The sequence below is a fragment of the Pinus tabuliformis genome, chromosome 1_1 (assembly GCF_031772625.1).
Source record: "Pinus tabuliformis cultivar Carrire ecotype Pingquan chromosome 1_1, CPIR1, whole genome shotgun sequence".
Taxonomy (NCBI): Eukaryota; Viridiplantae; Streptophyta; class Pinopsida; order Pinales; family Pinaceae; genus Pinus; species Pinus tabuliformis.
The window spans coordinates 620228750-620253635 of NC_142297.1; the positions used below are offsets into that span (position 1 = coordinate 620228750).

Genomic DNA, 24886 nt, shown 5'->3' on the forward strand with positions numbered 1-24886 from the left:
ATGTGGATAGTCTTCTTTTCATGGATGAATATGGTTATGGTTATGGATAAGGGTTATTAAATATTCATCAAAGTGCTGCTGGTAATTTTATTTTCTTGTCCCTCTTGAACAAATTCCCCACCAAGTTCTTTTGAGATGACCTAAGTGGAGCTCACTCCCTTATCCCATTCCTGAAGATTGTAAGACACCTAGCCCAAACCTCTAGGGTACATGAGTGGGTCTGCCCTAGTCTTTGAAGTTAAATTTGCTTGAAGCTTATTTAAACTTCTCATCAAGATCTCATAAATTGGAGCTCACTCCCTTATCCCATATTTGAATATTGTATGATGCCTAGGTCAAACCTCTAAGGGACACAAGTGGGTCTCCCTTAGTCTTTGAACCTAGATCTACTCCATTTCTTTCCAAGTGTGTTTCTCCTTGACCCCATATGCCCACAAATACATTGGCAAGCTAAGGCATTGATCTTCTATACTCCATCACCCTTCTTTTAAAATCCTTTAAACCATTTTGCTTGGGTTCACTCTCTTGAATCATATTGTAATTCCTTGATTGTGTGTATTTGGGGACCTTCCCTTTGAACTCAAATTTGGAAATTACCCCAAAAAATCCCTAGCAATCCTATCTTCAAGATCCACCTTAAACCCTAATTGTTCAATCCTTTGATTGGTGGTAATATAAGTCTTAGGGGGCTCTTGACTTGGTTTGACTGGGCCACTAGATCCCTAAGATCTACTAGGGAGAATCCTGCTTGAGTTGGAGGATATCTTGCTAGAAATGAGAAGAGGGTTGGTGAGGTGACAATTTCCCCCTTCTTGAGTTACATAGTGTTTTTCACTTGAACTTTAGGACTTTATCTCGAGAAGTGTGAGATTTTGTTGTAATAAGACCAAATGAGATATTGCATTTGATGACTTGGTTTAATGTTCTAATGACAATTGTTTAATAAAATTAATGTAGTGGAGGATACTTTGCATTGTTTTTGTCTTAGTCTGTTAAAATTGGCAACTAGGGCCAAACTCCATGTGGGTCATCTTATTAATGGAAGTTGATATTTTTTTTGGATCCCTCTCATCGAGAGGTGTAGGATTGATCTAAAGATCATCCGATTTTGATAAGTGTTCATGGAGATATGAATTTATTTGTGTTATGGGACAATTCGTCAAGGTCGGCTAGCAACCAAAAAGACCCCACTTGTGCTCAATGTTTTAGTATAAATAGAGGTGGCCTTCAAGTCATTTCAACACACTTGGGATCTCTTCCTCTCTACTTGTCTTTGGGTTTTAGTAGGAGGAGAGATCCCAAGGGATAACGCTGCCGTAATCTAGAGGGCAGAAGCAGGAATTGCGGGGAACTGCCGAAACTGTCGGGAACAGCCGGAACTGGCGGGAACTACTGGGAAAAGCTGGGAACTGCCGAAACTGCTGGGAACAGCTGGAACTACAGGAACTGCTGGTAACAGCCGGGAACTGCTGGAACAACTGGAACTGCGGGAATTGCTGGAATTGCAGGAACTGTTGGGAACTACGGGGAACTGCCGGTAACAGCCGGGAACGGCTGGAACAACTGGAACTACGGGAACTGCTGGAATTGCAGGAACTGCCGAGAACTGCGGGGAACTGCCGGAATTGTCGGGAACTGCCGGAACAGCTGGGAACTGTCAGAACTGTCGGGAACAACTGGAACCATTGGAACTACCGGAATTTCCGGGAACTGTCGGAGAATTTGTCTCCGAAGGAGAGCGACATGCAAGGGATAACTAGCTAACATTAGGATAGTTGTATGGTACTTAGCAGCAAATACACCAAGCATGCAATGTTACAGCTAGCATACAAGGGACAACTAGCATGCAACAACAAGCATGCTAAGAACAACAAGCATTCTAGGGACAACAAGCAAGCAAGGCGCAACCTACACATAGGTCAGTATGGAAACATGGTGCAACAATGGCACATAATGCAGTACAGTGATGGGTACAATCATGATTAATGAAGCGTGATGAGATGCAGCATAGTGATGATGGGTGCAACATGGTGCAGTGCGGTGAGGTGCAACATGATGACGAAATGCATCACAACGATAGGTGAAGGAGTCACCTTGGAGAATCATTTGAAGCCACATGTCTTCAACTAATCTCATGTATCATCTTCTTAGAGATGATCTATGCTCTTATCTAGATAAGTCAAAGTGTTGACTTCTGTTGTAAACGTACTATCTCTCTCTCTCTGCTGAATTATTGAAGAACATATAAGAAGAATTGATCAAGGGTTTCCCCAGATTGGGGTTTGTCCCTGGGTAGTGCCACATCTTGTGTCCTCTTGTCTTGGCTTGTCTTCTGCGATTTATGTTTATGTTCTATCTGTAGTTTACTTTAATGGTGATGTGATTGCTAATCTGGAAAAGATATTGAGCTTACTGTGAAAATTGAAATAAATTGCTCTAAGCATAGAACATACCTAAAATTAATAGTCTTTGTTAAAGGGTCCCCTCATTGGTGAGGCCCATATGCCTTCTTTTGTTTCATGGGTTAAAATCCCATCCTTTGCCTTTTGACCTTGACTTTTGGATTTTTGGACATCCTTTCCCTTTGTTTCCTTTGAATTTTATGAATTTGTGGACCGTTCCATGCAATTTATGGAGTTTGGGAACACTCACCCTTGTCTTGTGGCTCTCAATCTTGAACATAGGGTGCATAGTGGTCCCTACCCCTTTGTTTAATTTATTTTATGTGTGCCAACTATTTGGATCATTTTTCATTGCTATAAGTTGGATTCTCATCCAACTTGCAAAAATACCTCTCTCCCTTACTCATTTTCACAACTTAATTATTTAGACTTTCCAAAAGGAAATCAATGACTTCATAGGAAATAATATATTCACTAATCTCATTGGAGACAGTGGCCTAAGGGACAAATTCAATTTTGTTTTGGGATTTTTCAATGATTGTGAAGGAACATATCTCCTTTTCCTCACTTTTTTACTTTACTCAATAGTGGAAGGAGTTAGATAAATGAAACATTTTCTTTTATTTTACAATGACATATGCAAAACATGTGAAGCATGAAGCCAAATCCCTTGATACAAGCAAAACTCCAACAACCTAGATTATTAAATCTTCTCATTATGGCTCATCGTTGCCTTTTCCCAAGATTAGCCTTGGACCTTATGTGGCTCAATCTAGCTCTCAGGCCATCCACCTCCTTGGAGAGTGATAAGTAGTTTGGATCTTGAACTATTTGTTACATTTTTTGTTACTCCACCTTGGCCCTGCATCAAGTCTTAATATAGTGCATTGTTTTAGTGGTTCCTCATGGGTTAAACCCGCTATTTGTGAGTTGGGTTCACTCTTCTTTAGGTATAATCTCCTTCTCCACATTTTTCTTTTCCTTTCATGGGAGAATTCTCCTCCCCATTTTGTTCACTATCTTTCCCTTCCTAGTTCATTTACCCTCCCTTTTCAACAAGGCCTTTTCCACTAGTCAACCATTTGGTACCTCTTGGTTTCTGTAACGACCCATCCTTAAAAACACATTATATGCTCCTGTATAATAAAAATAAAAATAAAAATAAAAATAAAAATAAAAATAAAAATATATATAATAATAAATAAATAAAATGATATTTATAAAATAGAACAAAAATCAAGTATTAATATCAATATTAATTAACCTAAAATTCTAAAGTTTATATTAAAAAGAAATCAAACATAAATGAAGTTTATGGTAAAGTACTCAATATTATAAAATTAGAAATGGGCGAAAGTTATAAAGAGAAATTCTAAAGTTATAAATCTAAATTCTTCCTATAATCACCTGTACGGGAGGATGACTCACAGCTGGAGGAAGCTGTCACCGCGGGAGTAAGCGGTGGAGTCGTAGGTGTACAGGGCGGCCACCGCTTAGCCCTGGCTATAAAACCGCCGAGATGGGGCTGAGACCAGGGGGGAAGAAAACCGAGAGTGGAGGGCAGGAGAACACCAGGAGCAGGAAATCAGGAGTACAAACCAGAGGAATAAGACTGACCATTGGAAGAGCTTTACTCGGTCTAAGGTTCTGGGCATGGGGGCAGTGAGCTCCTGCGAGAAGCTTACTGGATTGAGCAGCTAGGCTCTGCTCAATCTGGCTGGGAGGAATTGGTTTCCCGGTAATCGGATCAAAATAGCCACGACATCATCAACGACACCAGTTCAGTAGTAGAATCAGCAGTAGGCAGAATCAGCAGCAGTGAAGGTAAGTACAAACTTAAATTCTTTACGCTTCCTGTATTTCAGATTCTGGTTATTTTTATGGTCATTACAGATGGTATCAGAGCTAGTGTTCAAACCCTTTTGACCTTATAGGTGCCGCTTGCGAATCATTTTCAAGGCGAAATCTCGGTGCCCTAGCGTTCCGCAAGATTCCAGGTGCCAGATTTGATGCCCAAAACCCTTATCTGCAAGATATTCCAAGTCTCCGTTAGAAGCTCTGGAAATAGTGACGAAATCAGGTTCTGGTTTCTTGGTTGCGATTTTTAGAGGGAAAAGCTCGTTGGACGTCTGAGAAAATTAGTTGAAGGAATATCTGAATAAGTAAATGCGTTTAATTGCTCATAAATTCAGAACAGTTTGGAGTGCGGGCTTAAGCGGCATGTTTTATTATAGATTCTGTCGAACACCTTGCCGATTTACCAAAATTCGTTAGAACCAAGATGCATGATAGAGATTTCTGCCATAGTTCTTTAAAAATGTCTATGAAATCGATAAAAACCTCTAAAATTGGCGGGTAGTAACGACGGTCATAGTAAATTGGGGGATATTTTGTCAGTAGGTACGTTGGATAGCCGGGAAATTTGTGGAATTAATCTTTCCGTTGGTAACTTTTGTCAAATTACTCGATTTAACAGAATCATCGAGGGCATCCAAAATGCTTTTGAAAACCTAATAATGTCCTGTTTCAACCATGATTATCCCTGCTTGTCAAATAAGAATCGAGTCAATGCTAAGGGGGAAAGAAATCCGACGTTTAGACTACGCCCCGAGACATCAGAAGGAAATTATGGCGTTGACCTTTGTTTCCAAAATGACGGAAAAGAAAAAAAAAACCGAAAAATCACTTTATACGGGTCTGCCCTTAGCTTGGTGATATTTTGTCTGTAGTGCGATAATATTGCGAGATTTAAGATAATAACACGATATTTTGTCTGTAGTGCGATAATATTGCGAGATTTAAGATAATATCACAATGTTTTCACCAAGTGGCGTTGACAATCTCAGAGCGGCTGAAAAATTCGCCGACAAGCATTATCACATATATTCTCAGAGCGGCTGAAAATATTCGCCGACAAGCATTATCACATATATTCTCAGAGCGGCTGAAAAATTCGCCGACAAGCATTATCACGATGTTTTCACCAAGTGGCGTTGACAATCTCAGAGCGGCTGAAAAATTCGCCGACAAGCATTATCACGATGTTTTCACCAAGTGGCGTTGACAATCTCAGAGCGGCTGAAAAATTCGCCGACAAGCATTATCACGATGTTTTCACCAAGTGGCGTTGACAATCTCAGAGCGGCTGAAAAATTCGCCGACAAGCATTGTCAAGACCTACATAATTTGTAGATTCTGTTATTTGGAGTGCAATATAAAAACAGTTTATCGTTTATATGAACTACTTAAAATTAAGGATGTCCACCTGCAAACTGTTGTAGAACCCATCGAGTATATTGGTTCTCATAAATTCTATCTTTCCTAGAGATACAGATTAAGTGAGATATTTCATTTTAACAGGTAGCTCTTACTACAGGTTCGACAAGTTGCAAAATAAATACCGAGAAAAAAAAATTGTGAAGTGCTCACTTAGTGAGTCAATTACTTGATATGATTCCATATTGTTCTATCTTTCCATCTATTTATGGGTCTAGAAGTTTCACTTTAACGAAAATCTTCTATTTTGTGAAGTACTTGCATATCATGTCAATTACTTGATCTCCTGTTATTATTAGAAATTATTGGTTATTGTTAGATGTCTTGGAAGTTTATGTCTTGCATCGCAAAGAACATAGAAGCTTCTAAAAGGTGTTTATAGGGCTTCTAAACTGGCCAGTGTTGCTTTGACTTAAAACTGAAGATTGGTGTATAGAAGCAGTTTCCTGATCTTCTATATCATGGCATGCCTGGTGCTTCTTTTAGACTGCTAAGAGCAAAGAGATATGGTAAGGCATTGTTCAAAACATGCAAAAACTAAACTCAAGATTCTAAGCATAAATATGTACCATGAGAAGACTATAGGAAAACAAGGGAAGTTAATACATTTTAAAATAGTAACTTCCAAACTTCAAAACTTCTGTTAAACAAACTCTCTCTTTGCACAACTGTAACTTTTGCTGATCCTAAAGTAAAGCTTGAATGTGCATTCATGGCACTCGTTGCTTTCAATGTTGATTCAAAACTTCGTGGAAGTGAAGAGGGTTCCTCATATATCTTGCGCTGCATGATCCAAGGGGTTGTTTTAGGATGTCAAATGTTCCAGTTTCCGCTCTACTTGCTTGGGTCCAGCTCTGTGCTATTGCCTTTTTCAAAGATTGTTATTGCATAAGACAGCTATTTACCTGCACCCATGAGTGGATGGTGGTGGGAGATAAGCATCCGGATCCTTGCTATTGTAGTGTTGCCAATAGTGTATCCTGCTGGAACTAAGAAGGAGGTTAGCGAGGAGGCTCTAAATATGTAGATCTTCCCTTGTTAGCAAGGAGGCTAGTGATGAGTATCTAGTAAGGTATATGCGGTTATAAGAAAAGTGTCTTTCCTGTAGAAATCTTGGGCTGAAATTTGTCTCACCTTGGTCCGGGACTAGACAACAAGGTAGTATATGGTTAGCACATGGCTTTTTCATTGTTCTCCCAGGGGATTATGGACATAAAATTTTTGGAGGTTTTGAGAGTTGCTCCTATGCATATGACTTCTTTGTCATATCATTACCCCAGCTTGGGATGGTATTCAAGTAGTAATGCCAATGGTTCAGTGGCAAATCTGTCCCTTGGCAATAGTTTTCACAGGTCACCCTTGCTAAGAGATAGGTATCGAAGAGTGAGATTTTCTCTCAGATTTCAAGGAATGAATTGTACTTAGCTAATCTTAAAATACTAGCTTTTATGTGTTAAAATGTTACTGGTTTGCTCATCTTTGCATCGATTTAAAATGGAATTATAATATTATTCAATCTGCTATAAATCTCTGAGTTATAAATCTGTTTGTGCTCATACAAATTCTCTTGAGTGGTATCATAGTTGAGAGAAAATTTCACTACCCCTGCTATCTTGCAATACTGGACACACTACGTGGTGGTACAGTTTAAATGTTGTAGCCTTGGGTTAAAATTTCATACTTACTGTCAAAATGCATCAGATACATCAGATTTTGGCTCTATGGCTGTTGGAAACACTAAGGCTCTTCTTAGGTAGAGCATCGACTTTGGGAACCACTTTATTTCTGAGCTGTGTCAGAGTGGAACAATGTTCAGACACAATGGCCTAATAGGAAATCGAATGATGAAAAGAGTTTGGGCACATGTTGCCTGTTGGAATAAGACAATGAGCATGGCCTCAGTTTTGAAGAAACTATATTGCTTTGTACTTAGAAGTCCTTGCAGGATTTTGTCAAAAGCTATGTTACCAGAAATGTGACTTAATTCCAGCCCAGGCAGTAGTCAAGGAGGCCTAAAATCCATGATGTCAAAATCTGAGCACAAGTTAAACTTTATCCTCTGAATTTCACTGACCTAACTGCTTTTGTTGATTTTGTCATCCGAATAAATTAAACCTCTGCAACCACCATAGCCTCACCAGTGCCCTTGGCATAGGGTTTTGGATTAGAAGGACTTCTTCTAAAAAAAATAAAAAAAAATAATATATATATATATAAAATAAAATAAAAAAAAATCTGGAGCTTGTAATATATTTTATAAAATTGTGTACCAAGCTCTTGGAGTTTGTTTTAAATGTAAAAAGCTTTATTTTTGCATACCAAGTTTTCCTTACATGCAGCCTAGAATCCCTATGGCTGATGCATAAACATTTCGTCTTCTAGATTACCATTGAGGGGTGCATTTTTTACGTTCCAGCCAATGAAGGCTGTAGTAACTGTAACTTGGGACAGATCTAATTGTAACTAAGCGTCTTTGCACCCATTGGTGCATTTTAGATGATATTCTCATCTATTCCAAGAATAAGAAAGAGCATGAAGATTTTCTTAAACAAATATCTCATTAGAACCACTGTCAATGGTATGACCTACTAGAGAGATGGACAACTCTAAATTTGATCTTAGACAACATCCTGCAACACCAAAATGATACTTCAACATATTGTGTCCAACATAATATTTCTAACATTATTTGCTCTATCTAGATTCGCTTTTAATTCAACAGTTTGATACAGAGTATATTTAGTTGAATTTATTTGGTATTCAACCGAAGGCTTGTGGGACTAAATGCATACAGTGGAACATCAGATCTGTAATTCTACATATTGTGTAGAAAGGCTCAATCATATTGTGCAAAGCCTAGGATATTAAATGCCCTTGACAATATTTAATGGTGCTGAGATAGACAAGCACCCTTTCTAAATAAAGACTAGGTGGGGAAACTGAATGGAGGGTTTTCTGGCCAAACCTTTGGCCAAGAATGTAATAAGAAAGTCTAGTAATCAATGAACAAATTTCCTTACAACCTACATTTATGGTACACTGCTAAACTGTATTTCTTCTAGATTTTAATCATGACATGTCTATGGTAAATTTTCCGGTTAAAGGTAAATCTAATATGGAACCAAAACAATCCTTCATTTATATATATTATAGGTTTAATCCCTATCTAAGTAATATATTCAAAAATATAAATATGTATGCCCTTATTTAAAGGTAATAGCTAGATTGAGGTATGACGGGTATGTTGCCGATGTTCATTGTAACGAGACATTTTACCATTTTCATTTTGCGGATGTTATTTAGTAATAAACTTTAGATGTTTTACCTTAGGAGCTAATGACCATATACTTCTGCATTATTTCATATTAGGATAGAATACCCTGCATTAGGACAAGGAGGTTGCGAGACCACCCTCCTTGACCTCGGTACCAGTAAGATCCGCCTAGCGGATAAAAATAGCAAAACTATACCTATTTATGAATGTGAAGTTGCAAAAGAAAATTATATGTTAAATTCAATTGTCTACCTCAAAATTTTTATAGAATTTTATTATGTATTCAGGAACCATTACAATGGTAAGGACTTATGAGCGACGACGACGTGATCGGGTAGCATCACCACCATTAATGCCACCACCGTCGCCATCATCATCCCCATCACCATCGTCACCACCAAGACCATTATCAACATCAAACACCCCAGCGCCAGAGTTGACTGTGATAATGAACTCCTTGGAAGCCTTATTGGAGACATTAAAAGAATCAACTAAGGCTAAAACCAAAGAGGAATTTCATCATGTAGCCACCAGTTCAGCAGAACCAAACAATTTTGAGCCCAGAAGATCGAAAGAAGACATTTCTAGGGAGCTTCAAAAAATTAGACTCCCAGAATTCTCAGGAGGTCAAGCAGGTGAACGCACTGAAGCATGTTTGGAAGGAATGAATAGATGCTTTAGGTTAAGAGAATATTCTTCTTCGGCAAAAACAAAAATTGCCATATTTCAACTAAAGGAAAGTGCCTTGATTTGGTGGGGAAATCTGGAAAAGCAATTGCATCTTACATCGGATAATTTTCGTTGGAAACTATTTGAGGAAAGGTTCCGCACGAAGTATTTACTTCCATACTTTCAACAAAAGCAAGCCCGAGCCTTTCATACATTAATTCAAGGAAATAAAACTGTGGAAGAATACGAAATAAGGTTTATGGAACTTGTAAAATACATTCACTACTTAGATTCTGATGAACGTCAAGCTGAACGCTTCATATTTGGGTTAAATCCTCGCATCAGAGCCTTGGTAAGCATGTGGAAACCATCATTAGTAGCCGAGGCGGTTGAATGTGGTCGTTGTGCAGAAGAGCACCTAGGGATCAAAAAGGATATGGGGACAACAGAACCTTTACAATCAGGATTTCCAGGAAAGAATCCTCGAAACTTCTTCAACGGAGGTAGCTCGAGGCCACCTTACGGTAACAGGTTTACCTCGAGAAATATAGGGACAAGAGCTCCCATGGTAGTAAACACTATAGCCGCGGAATCATCAAACAACAGTCCATGGACGTCTCGAGGGACTGCCAGTAGAGGAATAAATTCGAGAGGAATCAACATGAGAGGACGAAGCTCGTTCTCTAGAAATTCACGTCTTGATTCAGGGGGATCAACGCAGCTTAATTGTTGGGGATGTGGGGGACCGCATTTTCAACGTGACTGCCCAGAAGCTTCGTCGAATATATTGCATAGGACTGGAGAGGGAACAATATCAACCAATCAAGGTAATCATAGAATTCATGCAGTCATCAGCAACGACCAAGCAACGCATCAACCCACTATAGCAGGATCTTTAGGTTTGGGACAAGGGAATCATAATGGTCGAACCATTACGTATACAAGAGCGTAGAGTTCGACAATTGAGGAACCGCCTGGTGGACCAAGTTAAGGTCGAATGGGACAAGTATAGTCCTGGACCAGCAACTTGGGAAAATACAGAGGACATACGTCAAACATACCCTAATCTATGTCAATTTTGAAGAACTTTAAACTATGTTTAGTATATATTTTACTCCACTGCAATCAGAGACCCAGAAACATTTTGAATGATTATAGATAAACGTGAAATTTTGTGACATAATATATGTTTAACTTCTGTTGGTACATGGATACCAAAACAATATATGTGGTTCATTTTATTAAATTATAGTTGTCAAAGGAAAGTTAAGACAGTTAAAGGATTTTACTTCTTAATAGAAATTAAGATATTGTAAATCTGTTTTATTTTTACATATCAATATGATCAATGGAATAGAAATCAGGAAGTGAATACATTTGAGATGGAAGTCAAAAGACATGCATAGAAAATGATAAAAATATGTTATACTGTAGTATCATATGTGAATAATACATGAGTTATTTTGAATATGCTGATGCACATTTTATGAATGCATGAGTGAGTGTATGATTGCAGATTCAAGTATCCAATTACCGGGATGACCACGTGATGACAGAACCTCAGAACAATTAAAGCTCCAAGTGATTCTATGATAGGGTGTTAACCCTAAGTTCTACTGGGAGGGGTGGAGGTGTTGCCCACCGTTTATCCTCCGAACCCTGGAGTCATGGGAGGACTGTGCGAGTCACGCTCCCCTAGACGTGTGATGATGACTGCCAGATGCCTACTGGGAATCAGGTCGGTATAGCCGACGCTGTCACCTTAGAGTTTATGAATGGTTAGGTCAGTAAAACTGACGCCATGGCATACTCTAGTAGAGGATGGATAGGATGGGAGCAGAAGAGATTAGGAAGGATAGGATGATTTTAGAATAGCTTGGGAACCTGAATAGGGAAAGTCATGCCCATTAAAACCTTAAATCTAAACTCTAACTTCGGGACGAAGTTTTCTGAAGGGGGAGTGTATGTAACGACCCATCCTTAAAAACACATATTATATGCTCCTGTATAATAAAAATAAAAATAAAAATAAATATATATATAATAATAAATAAATAAAATGATATTTATAAAATAGAACAAAAATCAAGTATTAATATCAATATTAATTAACCTAAAATTCTAAAGTTTATATTAAAAAGAAATCAAACATAAATGAAGTTTATGGTAAAGTACTCAATATTATAAAATTAGAAATGGGCGAAAGTTATAAAGAGAAATTCTAAAGTTATAAATCTAAATTCTTCCTATAATCACCTGTACGGGAGGATGACTCACAGCTGGAGGAAGCTGTCACCGCGGGAGTAAGCAGTGGAGTCGTAGGTGTACAGGGCGGCCACCGCTTAGCCCTGGCTATAAAACCGTCGAGATGGGGCTGAGACCAGGGGGGAGAAAACCGAGAGTGGAGGGCAGGAGAACACCAGGAGCAGGAAATCAGGAGTACAAACCAGAGGAATAAGACTGACCATTGGAAGAGCTTTACTCGGTCTGAGGTTCTGGGCACCGGGGTAGTGAGCTCCTGCGAGAAGCTTACTGGATTGAGCAGCCAGGCTCTGCTCAATCTAGCTGGGAGGAATTGGTTTCCCGGTAATTGGATCAAAATAGCCACGACATCATCAACGACACCAGTTCAGTAGCAAAATTAACAGCAGGCAGAATCAACAGCAGTTAAGGTAAGTACAAACTTAAATTCTTTACGCTTCCTGTATTTCAGATTCTGGTTATTGTTATGGTCATTACAGCTTCTCCATGGATTCTCTATCAAGTTTGTGTTGGATTCTCTTGGGCAAGAGGCCCTCTTGTTCCTTGTCATTTGGGGGCCATGTTTCTCCATATCCCCTAGGTGCACACATTTCTTGTGGCCTTCCTCTCTTTTAACTAGCATTGTTGTTGCCTAAACAATTTATGTGCCTACTAAAAACCATATTGTTGGAGTCTCTTTGCCTTTCTCTTGATTTATTAGACAATTCTATGCAGCTTTCACTACAATACCTTCTCCTAACTTGGCTTGACCCTCTGAGTGTTCCTTCTTACCCCTCGATTTTCACTTGTAGCTTTTTCACTTTTACAAGGGAGCCCCCTACCACAACCTTTTGCTCCCTGTTTTTGTTTCCTTGTCATATGAGCCCGTTGGGAAATGAAATAGTTTGGTAGCATCCTTTATATAGGCAAGAGTACATGATCCAATCATTATTAATAACATGTAATGTTATACCATGTTAATTTTCCACATCACCTGCATTGAGCACCTTGGTTTCTCCTTAATTTCATCTTGACTTTATTGTGTTTTCTTTGTTTTCTTTAGCAGGTTCATTCTCCATCAACATCTTATTCTTTGGAAACCCTTCTCAAAATTATTTCATATTTATATGTAGTACTAGATAAGATAGAATACCCTTAGGAATGTCCAAAAGTGGCCAAAGTGAGTTGATGGCACTAGGGAGTACAACAAGCCACAATAGTGTTGTGGGCATTTGAAAACTACCTTGAAGTGACGAAAGAAGCACCATTAAAGTATCAGTACGAAATTTAATGATATTATTTTGGGAATACTTATAGATAAGATGAATCGGTTGGGCATTCTTGGGGGTGTCTAGGTACAATCTATTGAAGCTTTCCTAGTATCTGAGGAAAAGAGAAATCTAGTAATGGATACTTGACCACTTGATCTATGTCAGTGATAGAAAAGCTAGAGTGGGTAAATATCTATGGCTTCATGTAAGAAGGTTGTCATTTCATGACATAGTGGAAGGCATGGGCTGTCCCACTCAGCTATTGACTTTGTATAGATGGTAGGTGTGTCTACATGGTACCTCACACCTTCAATTGACAATATAGGCTTGGGGGAAGAGGTAACCAACCTAATAGTGCTCATCACCCCACATTATTTTGTTATAATTTTGGTGACTATGTCATTTCTCTATGATGAGTGCCAATCTAGTGTTGGAATCACTATGGGGGGGGGGGGGGGGGGGGTTGAATCAATATTTCATTACCATTAACAAATTTTAGCTTTTAAAACATTTGATGCACATAAATCATGGAACACAAATATTTATATAAGAAGCACTTATACAATTTATCTTTATAAATCTTTTGTAAACTTCCTTGTTTAAAATAAGCATCAACTTATAAATTTTGTAGGTACCAACCTACAGGAGATTTCAGTCCCCTTGCTGAGCCCCAACTCAACAACTTCATAGGCACTAGTCTACAAAAGACTTTAATCCCCTCAGTTGAGCACCAACTCAACAATTTGTAGAGACCAACCTACTTCTTCAAGGTACTACACAACTTCTACTTCACTCATTGGTTCCTTGGACCTATCAACAACAAGAAGCTTTACGCTACTTCATGACTCCTTCACAATACTAGTCTTCCAATATGCTGGTCACACGTTGATCTTTGTCTATGTTGGTCTTTTATTGTCCTTTTCCAAACTTCACATTTCACGCAAAAGGGATCTCATTGTTTATATCTTACTGCTCCAAGACATTGTCTTGCCAAAGGGGTAGTGTCATTCATTTAAGCTCACCACTCCAATTTTTTTTATACCACCACTTCGTTGATTTGGGGTAGCATTGGATGTGCTCTAGCCACAAAATTTGGTGGAGAGGTTGGCGCACATGAGATCTCCAATACCCAGAAAGGGTTTGGGCAGATTCTAAACAGTTTGAGAAATATTAAAATAATTAATATTTTAGTTCGAGTCCCTAAGTCTAAACTTAGGGAAATTAAAATATTAATGTGGATTAATATAAAACTGTGTTAGAATGGTCCAAAAGACATGGATCAAGCTAGATCTAATATTAGCCCTTGATTAGGGACTTAATCTCGGCTGTTGATATGTCAACGAGAAAAGTATAAGAGGAGGCTTGAGGGTTACTTGGAGAGTACACCAGATGATCAACCATTCTATTCTCTAAAGCGGGGTTTGCTAAGAGAGATAGAATCAGTGATTGGAGTTGCAGCTGAGGGGCAGTGAGTATAGAGAGACAGAGAGGCAAAGATAGTGCCGAGAGATCAACACAGGAGCCAGAGAGAGTGACGCAGTGGCAGCAAGGGCTCACGCAGGGACACGCAGAGGCAGCGAGGAGCTGCGCAGTGCTTCAGAGAGGCTAGCGTAGCTGTCGCAGAGGGCCAGAAGGTTGACGCAGGTCTATTCAGGGTGACGCAGGGACAGTGCTGGGCAAAGAGAGGCTGACGCAGGCCAGAAAGGCAGACGTTGGGGTTTCTGGGGCAGATTGGAGCTGAGCTGCCGGAGGGTTTATCCGGAGTTTCAACCAGGACATTTGTCTCAAAATGAGAGGGACCACTGCCAAGGGCATTCTCTGTTGGGTAAGTTGAATTTGGCACCCAGATTGTACTCTGAAATTGCTTAATAAGAAAACCCTCAGATAGCTGCACCGATTTTCCCACATTGGGTTTTTCTGGGGACATTAGTCCAAAAATAACGGTGTCATTTTGTGTGCTTGTAACTGTTTACTTCAGTTGATGATTTGTGATATGTTGGGCATTGACTAGTGTTTATTTTCAATATTTACATTGTAAATAACTTGTTAAGTAATGAAATAAGTAATTAGGAATAAATCAATAACGTGCATGGAGGGTTTCTAACTGGTAGACTTAGAAACTTCAACATGGTATCAGAGTGTGGTTGCAGATCACAAGAGAACTGAGGACATCTGTCGAGCGGAGCAATAGTAGCAGAAAACAATTGTCCCGAGTGACAGAAGCTGTTTCTAGCAGAGCAACAACAAGAGAAGGGTGATGCAGTGCTTGTGTCATCAAGGGTGAGCCACGAAGAGGCAGCGCAGAGGCTAAGGGAGGCAAAGGGAGACTCATGCAGAGCCATGTAGAAGCTAGGAGGGCTGACATAGTTAGCTGAGGCTGAGTTGCTAGTGTCAAGATTGTGCAAAGCCTACGAGATCTCACCTTCAGGTTGCTGGGGTTCAGGAGGCTATGGGAAACTTGCAGAGTGGAGATGGTGGGGTACTGTAGTCATAATAGTACCTAACAAGGCAAGGAGGAGGGAGTTGCTATTGAGGGTTTCTAGCCGAGAAATCCTGGTTAGTGGTGTAGTTGCACAGACGATCAGAGTAAGGGGCATCTCGACTTCGGCAAAAGGATTTCTAGGAGGGAAATCGAGACTCAGAGGGAGTCACATCGAGAACTTCCAGGAGGGAAGTAGAAGAGCAACGTGGCACTACACAAAGAGACCAGGACAGACTGGATGCAGCCTCAAACTTCACAGTCTGGAAGGCTGGAATCTTATTCGTACTTGACAGAAATCGTGTCAAGCACTTTGCGTTGAGGACGATAACGATCCCAGTTGACCTAACTGATAACGAAAAGTACGAGGAGGAAATGGCGAGGGCCAAGAGCATCATCCTTGACGGGGTCAAGGACCATGTAGTACCACACATTGCCGAGAAGGAAATGGCAAATGAGATGTGGGAGGCCCTAAAGAAATTGTACCAACATACTTTTGTGCAGAGAAGAATGTTACTAGAAAATCAGATGAGGTCATACCAGATGAAGAAGGGAGAATCGATCGACACCTTCCTCAGTGGACTGAATGAGATCCGAGATCAGTTGACTTCCATAGGGGCCACGCCAGATTAGGAATTAATAGTGAGGACATCCTTGAATGCAGTGTCAGAAGACTGGGAGGTATTTGTCTAGAGTATACTGGGCAGAGGGACCCTTCCACCTTGGGAGGAGATGTGGGTGGCTTTTCGCCAAGAAGAGATCAGACGGCAGACAAAGTCAGGAAGCAGCAGTAAAGGGATCAGAGTTAAAAAGGAGGAGGAGGAAGATGTTACCCTAGCATCTGAAGGAAAGCAAGAAAAACGGAAGAAGGATCTCTCCAAGATCAAGTGCTTCCACTGTGGGGAGCTGGGTCTTTATGCGACCTAGTGTCCAAGGAAGAAGAGTAAGGGAGAGTCTTCCGAGACTGAGGCAGTGCCAGCAAGGGCAGAGAAGAAAGTGGAGACAGACGATGACTGTGCCAGAGTGCACACGCTCCACTTGAGCGGAAGTGGGGAGACATCAAGTTGTAGTCAGGTGGACTATAGGCGACGAGGGGCAGGATCCCCGAGGTACTCGACCTCTTGGATTAGACCTTGCTACGGAAGCCCCAAAGAGGAGTAGCAAGGCTGGCTGATTTGGGTAGAGACGGATACGGATGGAGCAACAGAGAGAGCTACAATACAAGATTCCTAGGACAATGTGAGGTTAGCAGGTTGCAGCAGTGCAAGAGGCACGGGAGTGTTGCACCAGTGCAGGATGGCACAAAGAGGTGTGCAATAGTGCGAGATGTAGGGAGTTGTTGCAGCAGCGCAAAGGTCAGAGAGGGAGCACTTGTCAATGGCAGAGGGAGCTCCAACATTAGCGGGTGTCTCTAGCCTAACAGAGAGGTCAGAGTTGGGAGATCAGTTACTTCTTAGTAATTGAGTTGTAGTGCAGCACGATGCAGCATGATGAGAAGAGATGCGGTGCAGATGCATAAGTGGCAGTGGTAGAGCCATGAGCAGCAACACGGATGCAGAGGGAGCTGTCGTACAGATGTAGCAGTGGTAGAGCCATGGGCAGCAGTACAAGATGTAGCAGTGCAGAGGATGATGGGCAGCAGGCCTAACATCAACACTGGGACCGATGCCAGATGATCACGGTGATACTCAGTGAGGAGTATTGCTAGAGCATAGTCCTCGCTAAGAGGGAGTGTTGATTTGGGGTAGCATCGGATGTGCTCTAGCCACGAAATTTGGTGGAGAGGTTGGGGCACATGAGATCTCCAATACCCAGAAAGGGTTTGGGCAAATTCTAAACAGTTTGAGAAATATTAAAATAATTAATATTTTTAATATTTTTAATGGAGTCCCTAAGTCTAAACTTAGGGAACTTAAAATATTAATGTGGATTAATATAAAACTGTGTTAGAATTGTCCAAAAGACATGGATCAAGCCAGATCTAATCTTAGCTGTTGATTAGGGACTTAATCTCGGCCGTTGATATGTCAACGAGAAAAGTATAAGAGGAGGCTTGAGGGTCACTTGGGGAGTACACCAGATGATCACTCATTCTATTCTTTAGAGCGGGGTTTGCTAAGAGAGATAGAATCAGTGATCGAAGTTGCAGCTGAGGGGCAGTGAGTACATAGAGACAGAGAGCCAGAGATAGTGCTGGGAGATCAGCGTAGGAGCCAGAGAGAGTGACACAGTAGCAGCCAGGGCTCACGCAGAGGCAGCCAGGAGTTGCATAGTGCTTTATAGAGGCCACCGTAGCTGATGCAGAGGGCCAGAAGGCTAACGCAGGGCCTCCTGAGGCTGACACAGGCCTATTCAGGGTGACGCAGCGCCAACGCTAGGCAGAGAGAGGCTGATGCAGTCTAGAAAGGTAGACGCTAGGGTTTCTGGGGCAGATTGGAGCTGAGGAGCTGCCGGAGGGTTTATCTGGGGTTTCAGCCAGGACATTTGTCTCAGACTGAGAGGGACTACTTCCAAGGGCATTCTCTGTTGGGTAAGCCGGATTTGGCACCTAGATTGTACTATGAAATTGCTTAATAAGAAAACCCTTAGATAGCCGCACCGGTTTTACCACATTGGGTTTTTCTGGGGACATTGGTCCAAAAATAACGGTGTCATTTTGTGTGCTTGTATCTATTTCCTTCAATTGATGATCTGTAATATGTTGAACATGCACTAGTGTTTATTTTCAATATTTACATTGTAAATAACTTGTTAAGTAACAGAACAAGTAGGTAGGAATAAATCAGTAAAGTGCATGGAGGGTTTCTAACTGGTAGACTTAGAAACTTCAACACACTTAAGGTCGTATCCTACCCCAAGCTTGGATGTGATTTCTCAAACCAATAATGTGAATTAAGTTGGAACCTTCTCAAGAATAGGCTATGGCTTCCCAAGCCATCCCACAATACAATACATCATTATGCGTAGTGTTTTACCCTAAAACTAGGTATGGATTCCCAAACCAACCATAAAAAGAAATAAATGTGAATTCCCACTTGGATCACCCCACCCAGTTGTTGCAACAACAAACTATACTAGGATTGCAACAACACTCGGGTCTCAACCTAGGATCAGTGTTGCAACAAAGTTTTAGTTCGGCTTGTAAGGAGAGACTTCGACCTGCATCAAGAGGGCTAATTCGAGTCCATTTCAAGGCTTGTTCTAACTAGCTACATAAGGATTAGGCCTGTGGCCTAGGGCTTGGCCCTTTTGAAAATGAGCACATAGAACTAAGCTTCCTCAACAAAACTCAGTCTGTCAATAGAACAAAACTTGACCTCTGCCAGAACAAAACTTGGCCTCTACTAGAATAGAACTCAACATCCTTGATCTAGGTTAGTGTTGATTTGGGGTAGCATCAGATGTGCTCTAGGCTTCAAATTTTGCAGGGAGACTTGGGCAAATGTATTCCAAATAACCTAAAAAGCGTTTTGGCAAATTTCACCTAGAAACAATTTATCAAAATAATTAATATTTTTTAATGGGTCCCTAAGTCTAAACTTAGGAAATTAAAAATATTAATGGGTATTAATCTAATTGTGGGTGTAACTTCTAGAAGAAGACAAGGGTCAAACTAAAATGATCTTAGCCATTGATTAGCTTTTAATCTAGGTCGTTGAATGTCAACGAGAAGATTATTTAAGGAAACTTAAGGGTTATTTGGAAAATATACACAGAGAGATCAAGAGATCGAATTTCTGAAGTGAGAAGTTCTCAGGAGGAAATTCTGATCGAATAGATTTCTTGCAGTGAGGGGAAGGGATAACATCTAGAGAGAAAGTTGTTTTCTCAGCCGGAGAATCATCAACAGAGAGAGCTAGAGAGTGATCCAGCAGCTCTCACGTAGCGGCTGATGCAGGGCCATGCAGAGGGTGAGAGAGAGTCTGAAATTTTGCAGCATAGTCAATTTCAGAAGCTGGGAGCCGGGGTGTGAGATCAGGAGGCTGAGAGTAGTGACTACGGGCAACAAATCGATTGTAGAAATTTCTCATTTCCCACCCCGGTTTTCAGTTTCTCCTTATTTCTCCCATATAGTTAAATGCCCTTTCCCATAACCATACATTTAACAAGCTGGAAAAAATAAATTTGTTGAAAACACAAATTCTGAAATTTTACAGAATGCTGGAAATTGCAGAAATAAAAATCAGTAGTAATAAACAACCATTAAAACACATTTAAACACTGATATTTTTGGTCAATGTGACCCTGGAAAAACCCCCTACAACTCTTGGGGAAAACCAGTTCGAGAGCTCTTCTTTATTTCTGAAAATGCCTTTTTTCACAGTGAGAAATATTCGGCAAAAGAAAATCAGCAAGCAAATTTACAACTTATCTCTTTTCTCATGCCTCACAGCAAACTGGAAATTACAGCAAACAGGACAGCGATAAATGTTGTACGGCCTCCTCGATTTTTGTGCCCACTTTCAGCATTAAATGCTGTTGTACGACCAACTTTAAATGCGCTGTACGGACTGCGATAAATGCGCTGTACGACCTGCGATAAATGCATTGTACGACCCTCGTTTTGCATGCAGAAAAATCAGCAAACTGCTCCTCGATTTTTGTGCAAACCACTCCTCGAAAATCATGCCAAAATATGCCTTTCACTGTGTGCTGAACCAGCTGTACAAATCTGCTCAACTGCTGCCTTGGAATGTGTGCCAAGCTGCTGTCTCTTTCTCCTCCCTGCTCAGAAATCTCTCTTGCTCTCTTGCTCTCCTTCTCCCAATCTGCTCATGAAAGAATGAATGACCTTTTCTTCCTTTTCTTCCTTTAATCTAACCCCAAGTGACTTTTGGGTGATCCCTAAATCCAATGGCTGAAACAGATTGAGATCTAAGGTTGAGATTAAATGCTCATTTAAATCTCACTTTCTATTTTTTAATTCACCCCACTTTAATAAAGACCCACTTAGTCATTTATTTCCAAAGTCACTTTTCCTTTCTAATTTTTCATTGACTTTATAAAAGTCATTTTAAAATTAGACTTAGTAACTTTATCACTTAAAGTCACTTTTAAATTAGATTTAACTTTATAAAATTATAAAGTCACTTTAGGAGAAAACTTAAATTCTTTTGGACACTTTTCCCTAGGCCAAAGATCAAAGCCTAAGGGAACCACCTGTCCTCCGATACCAAATTTCAACACTCCCTCTTACCGAGGAAGGTGTTCCTCACCACACCCATCTTGTCTCTGAAGTAGACATGCTTGCCACGTGGTAAGGCTTTGGTAAGAATATCTGCAACCTGCTCAGCAGTGGAAATATACTCAAGCTTCACAGCTCCCTTCTGAACATAGTCTCTGATGAAATAAAATCTGATCCCGATATGCTTTGACCTGTCATGAAATACTGGATTCTCCGTGAGTTTAATGCAACTCTGATTATCACAGTAAATCACTAAAGGTCTCAACGGCTGACCAAATAAGCCAAACAACATCTTGCGAAGTCAGATGGCCTCACAACTAGCTAGACTGTCTGCTATATACTCTGCTTCCGCTGAACTCAGTGCTACTGACTGCTGCTTCCGGCTGAACCATGACACTACTGCTAAACCCAACCCAAAACAACACCCTGAAGTGCTCTTCCTATCAGAAGCACAACCTGCCCAATCAGAATCAGTGTATCCTGCCAATCTCACTCCATCTCCCTGCCTGTAGTCCAGACCATAATCCACTGTCCCCTGCAAGTACCGCAAAATGTGTTTTGCAGCCACCTAGTGAACCTTCCTAGGCTCACACATAAATTGACTCATCGTGTTGACTGCAAAACAAATATCTGGTCTAGTGTTGACCAAATACATCAAGGAGCCAATCAGCTGCCTGTACAATGTGGGATCCACCAACTCGGAATCCGAGGCATGAAGCTTCTTCCAGTTGGTGATCATCGATGTCGACATGGGTCTACAATCCTCCATGTGGAATCTGCTAAGGATGTCCACAATATACTTCCCCTGCCCCAGTTAGAAATGCCCCTCCTCCTCATCATCATCAGGAGCCTGAACTCCTGACTGTCTCTCTGCTGTCCTCCTGCCTGCACCTGAACCTGTAGAAGCTGAGGTACGTGTGAACTGTCCATTAGTGGACTCCCTAGGAACTGCTCTATGAACTGCTTTGCATGCTACCCGGAGCACCACCCCTCTGGCTCGGTGAGCCACTGCTCACTGACGGTCCTGACATCCTCATAGATGTACCTCCTGATCCCTGCCCACTGGATCCCTGTGACTGACTCAACTGCTGCTGAGGGTCTGGCTGATCCAGATACTCTAACTCCCGTAACCTCCTAAAGGCCCTGTCCTCGAACTTCACATCTCGTCTGACAACAACTCTCCTCTGTGCAGGAATGTAAATCCGAAAGGCCTTTGAGGTCTCACTGTAGCCCACAAAGATACTCTTCTCTGCGGTGGGCTCTAGTTTGGTCCTCTTCTCCTTGGGTATATAGGAGTATGTAATGCATCCAAAGATATGAAGATGACCAATATCAGGCTTCTTCCCAGAGAAAGCCTCCTTCGGAGTCATGTGCTCCAAGGCACGATGCAGACTCCTGTTATGCAAGTAAACAGCTGTGTTGCAGGCATCTGCCCACAAGAACAATGGCAACCCCTGATCATGTAACATGGCTTTGGCAGCCCCTATGATGGATCTGTTCTTCCTCTCTGCAACCCCGTTCTGCTGGGGGTTGTAAGGAATAGTGAACTCCCTCCTAATGCCTGCCTCTGCACAATAGTCAATAAACTCTCCAAGGGTGTACTCTCCTCCATTGTCCGACCTCAGGGACTTGATCTTTCGACCTATTTGTGTCTCCACAAGAGCTCTGAACTCCTGAAACCGCTTGAAGACCTCACTCTTGGTCTTCAAAAAATAAATCCAGGTCCTCCTGGAGTGATCATCAATGAATAAAACATAGTACTCATATCCACTCAAGGAAACATGTGACATCCGACCGCTCACATCGGAATGAATCAAATCAAGTATCCCTGTTGCTCTGCTGTCACTGCTGGGAAAAAGGGATTTGGCAAACTTGCCCATCGCACAACCTCTGCAAGTATCAAAGTGATCAGTACTGAAATCTGGCACACCTGTAGTGATCTCCCGCAATGTCCTCAAGGCTCCATGATACATATATCCCATTTTGCGGTGCCAAATATCACACAGCTCATAACTGCTAGCTCTGCTGTCGGTACTACTGCTCAATGCCAAAAGGGGCTAGAATGCAAACTTGTACACCTTTGCATGGCGTACACCTATCACTCTAGCTGAATCAGATGGAGTGCCCCTGGGATACATCAACACCTGTCCTCCCCTGAACAGTACCTCATATCCTTTGTCCTCCAAAGCTGAGACGGATATGAGGTTCTTCCTCATCCCTGGCACATAAAGAACATCTTACACTTTCAAGGGAGGTTTGGACTCCCTCTGAAATGTCAGTGTCCCCACCCCGACTGCTCTAACAACTCTGTCATCACCGAGTACTACCTCTATATCAGTGCCACTCTCTGAAAGCTTTGAGAAGTACTCACATACTCCTGCCATGTGACGTGAAGCCCCACTGTCCACATACCAGATACCTGAAGATGCTCCGCTAATTGAGGGAAAAGAATGCTCCCTCTGAACCTGTGTGGTAGGTGATCCAGCACTAGAGGACTCACCCGTAGTGAACGCAAACTCCCGGTCAAGACGACCTGCAAAGTCCTCAATCTCTGCTGAAGCTGCCACGTCCTGGTTCTTCCCCTTCTTCTTCTTTTTCTCCGGACACACAACTGCATAGTGTCCCATCTTTTGACAATTCCAACACTTCACCTTGGAATAGTCCTTCTGTGTGTTCCCCTGTTTACTTTTACCTTTGCCTTTGCCCCCACCACTGCTTGTGGAAGCCTGCTTCTTCCCTTTGCCTTTCTTGCCTCCTGCCACCAATGCTACATCCTCATCCTGCTCAACTGGCTTGGCTGCCCCAAGCTGACCTTTCCTGATCTCTGTCTGAATGCAATCATCCCAAAATCTCTCCCATGTGGGAAGGGTCTCACGTGCACAAACCCCATCAGCAAAGTTCAACCATGAACGGGGGAGGCCATTCACTGCAATCCGCACCAACTCAGTGGGTGGAATGGCCTCTCCAATCGCTGCCAACTCATCTCTCACATTAGCAATCTTTGTGAGATATCCAACTGCACTATCATTACCCATCTTAATGTTCTTTAGCTTCTCCTTCAGGCCCATCTTCCGGTTCTCATTGGTACTCTGGTACAGATTGGACAATGTTGTCCACATTTCATGGGCATTGCTATTTCCTCTCACATGAGGAATGCAATGGTTTTTGATTCCGTCTAGAATCAGCCTCTTACCCTTGTTTTTTTTATTATAAGTTGTCAACTGAGTAGCATCAATAGGCACAACAACAGGGTTTTGTGTGGTATGCACCATGATATCCCAGACTTCTGCCTCCTCAAACATACTCTGCATTCTCTCATTCCAAACGCTGTAATTTGTATGCCCATCCAGCCTATCCTCCACCCTCAATCCCGATGACATCCTGCTGTCCTAAAACTGAAAAATAGCACTGCTGTAGTAAAGATAAAACTGCTGTTTATGGAAAAAATCAGCTTGCTGGAATTTTCTGAGTTAAAAATCAGCAGCTGTAATTTTTCCTTTTGCTGTCCCAAACTGTTCTTCAGCACTCAAGCTCTGATGCCATGTAGAAATTTCTCATTTCCCACCCCGGTTCTCAGTTTCTCCTTATTTCTCCCATATAGTTAGATGCACTTTCCCATAACCATACATTTAACAAGCTGGAAAAAATAAATTTGATGAAAACACAAATTCTGGAAATTTTATAGAATGCTGGAAATTGCAGAAATAAAAATCAGCAGTAATAAACAGCCATTAAAACACATTTAAACACTGATATTTTTGGTCAATGTGACCCTGGAAAAACCCCCTACAACTCTTGGGGAAAATCAGTTCGAGAGCTCTTCTTTATTTCTGAAAATGCCTTTTTCACAATGAGAAATATTCAGCAAAAAAAAATCAGCAAGCAAATTTACAACTTATCTCTTTTCCCATGCCTCACAACAAACTGGAAATTATAACAAACAGGACAACAATAAATGCTGTATGGCCTTCTTGATTTTCGTGCCCACTTTCAGCATTAAATGCTGTTGTACGGCCAGCATTAAATGCGCTGTACGGACTGCAATAAATGCACTGTACGGCCTGCAATAAATGCGTTGTACGACCCTCG

The 24886-nt window shown here is 41.3% G+C and overlaps 1 pseudogene; it reads right to left on the bottom strand.

Annotated features, from left to right (window-relative positions):
- Positions 1-1321: 1321 nt before the first annotated feature.
- LOC149214844 (translocon at the outer membrane of chloroplasts 64 pseudogene) overlaps positions 1322-24886 on the bottom strand; it is a 176311-nt pseudogene continuing 152746 nt past the window's right edge.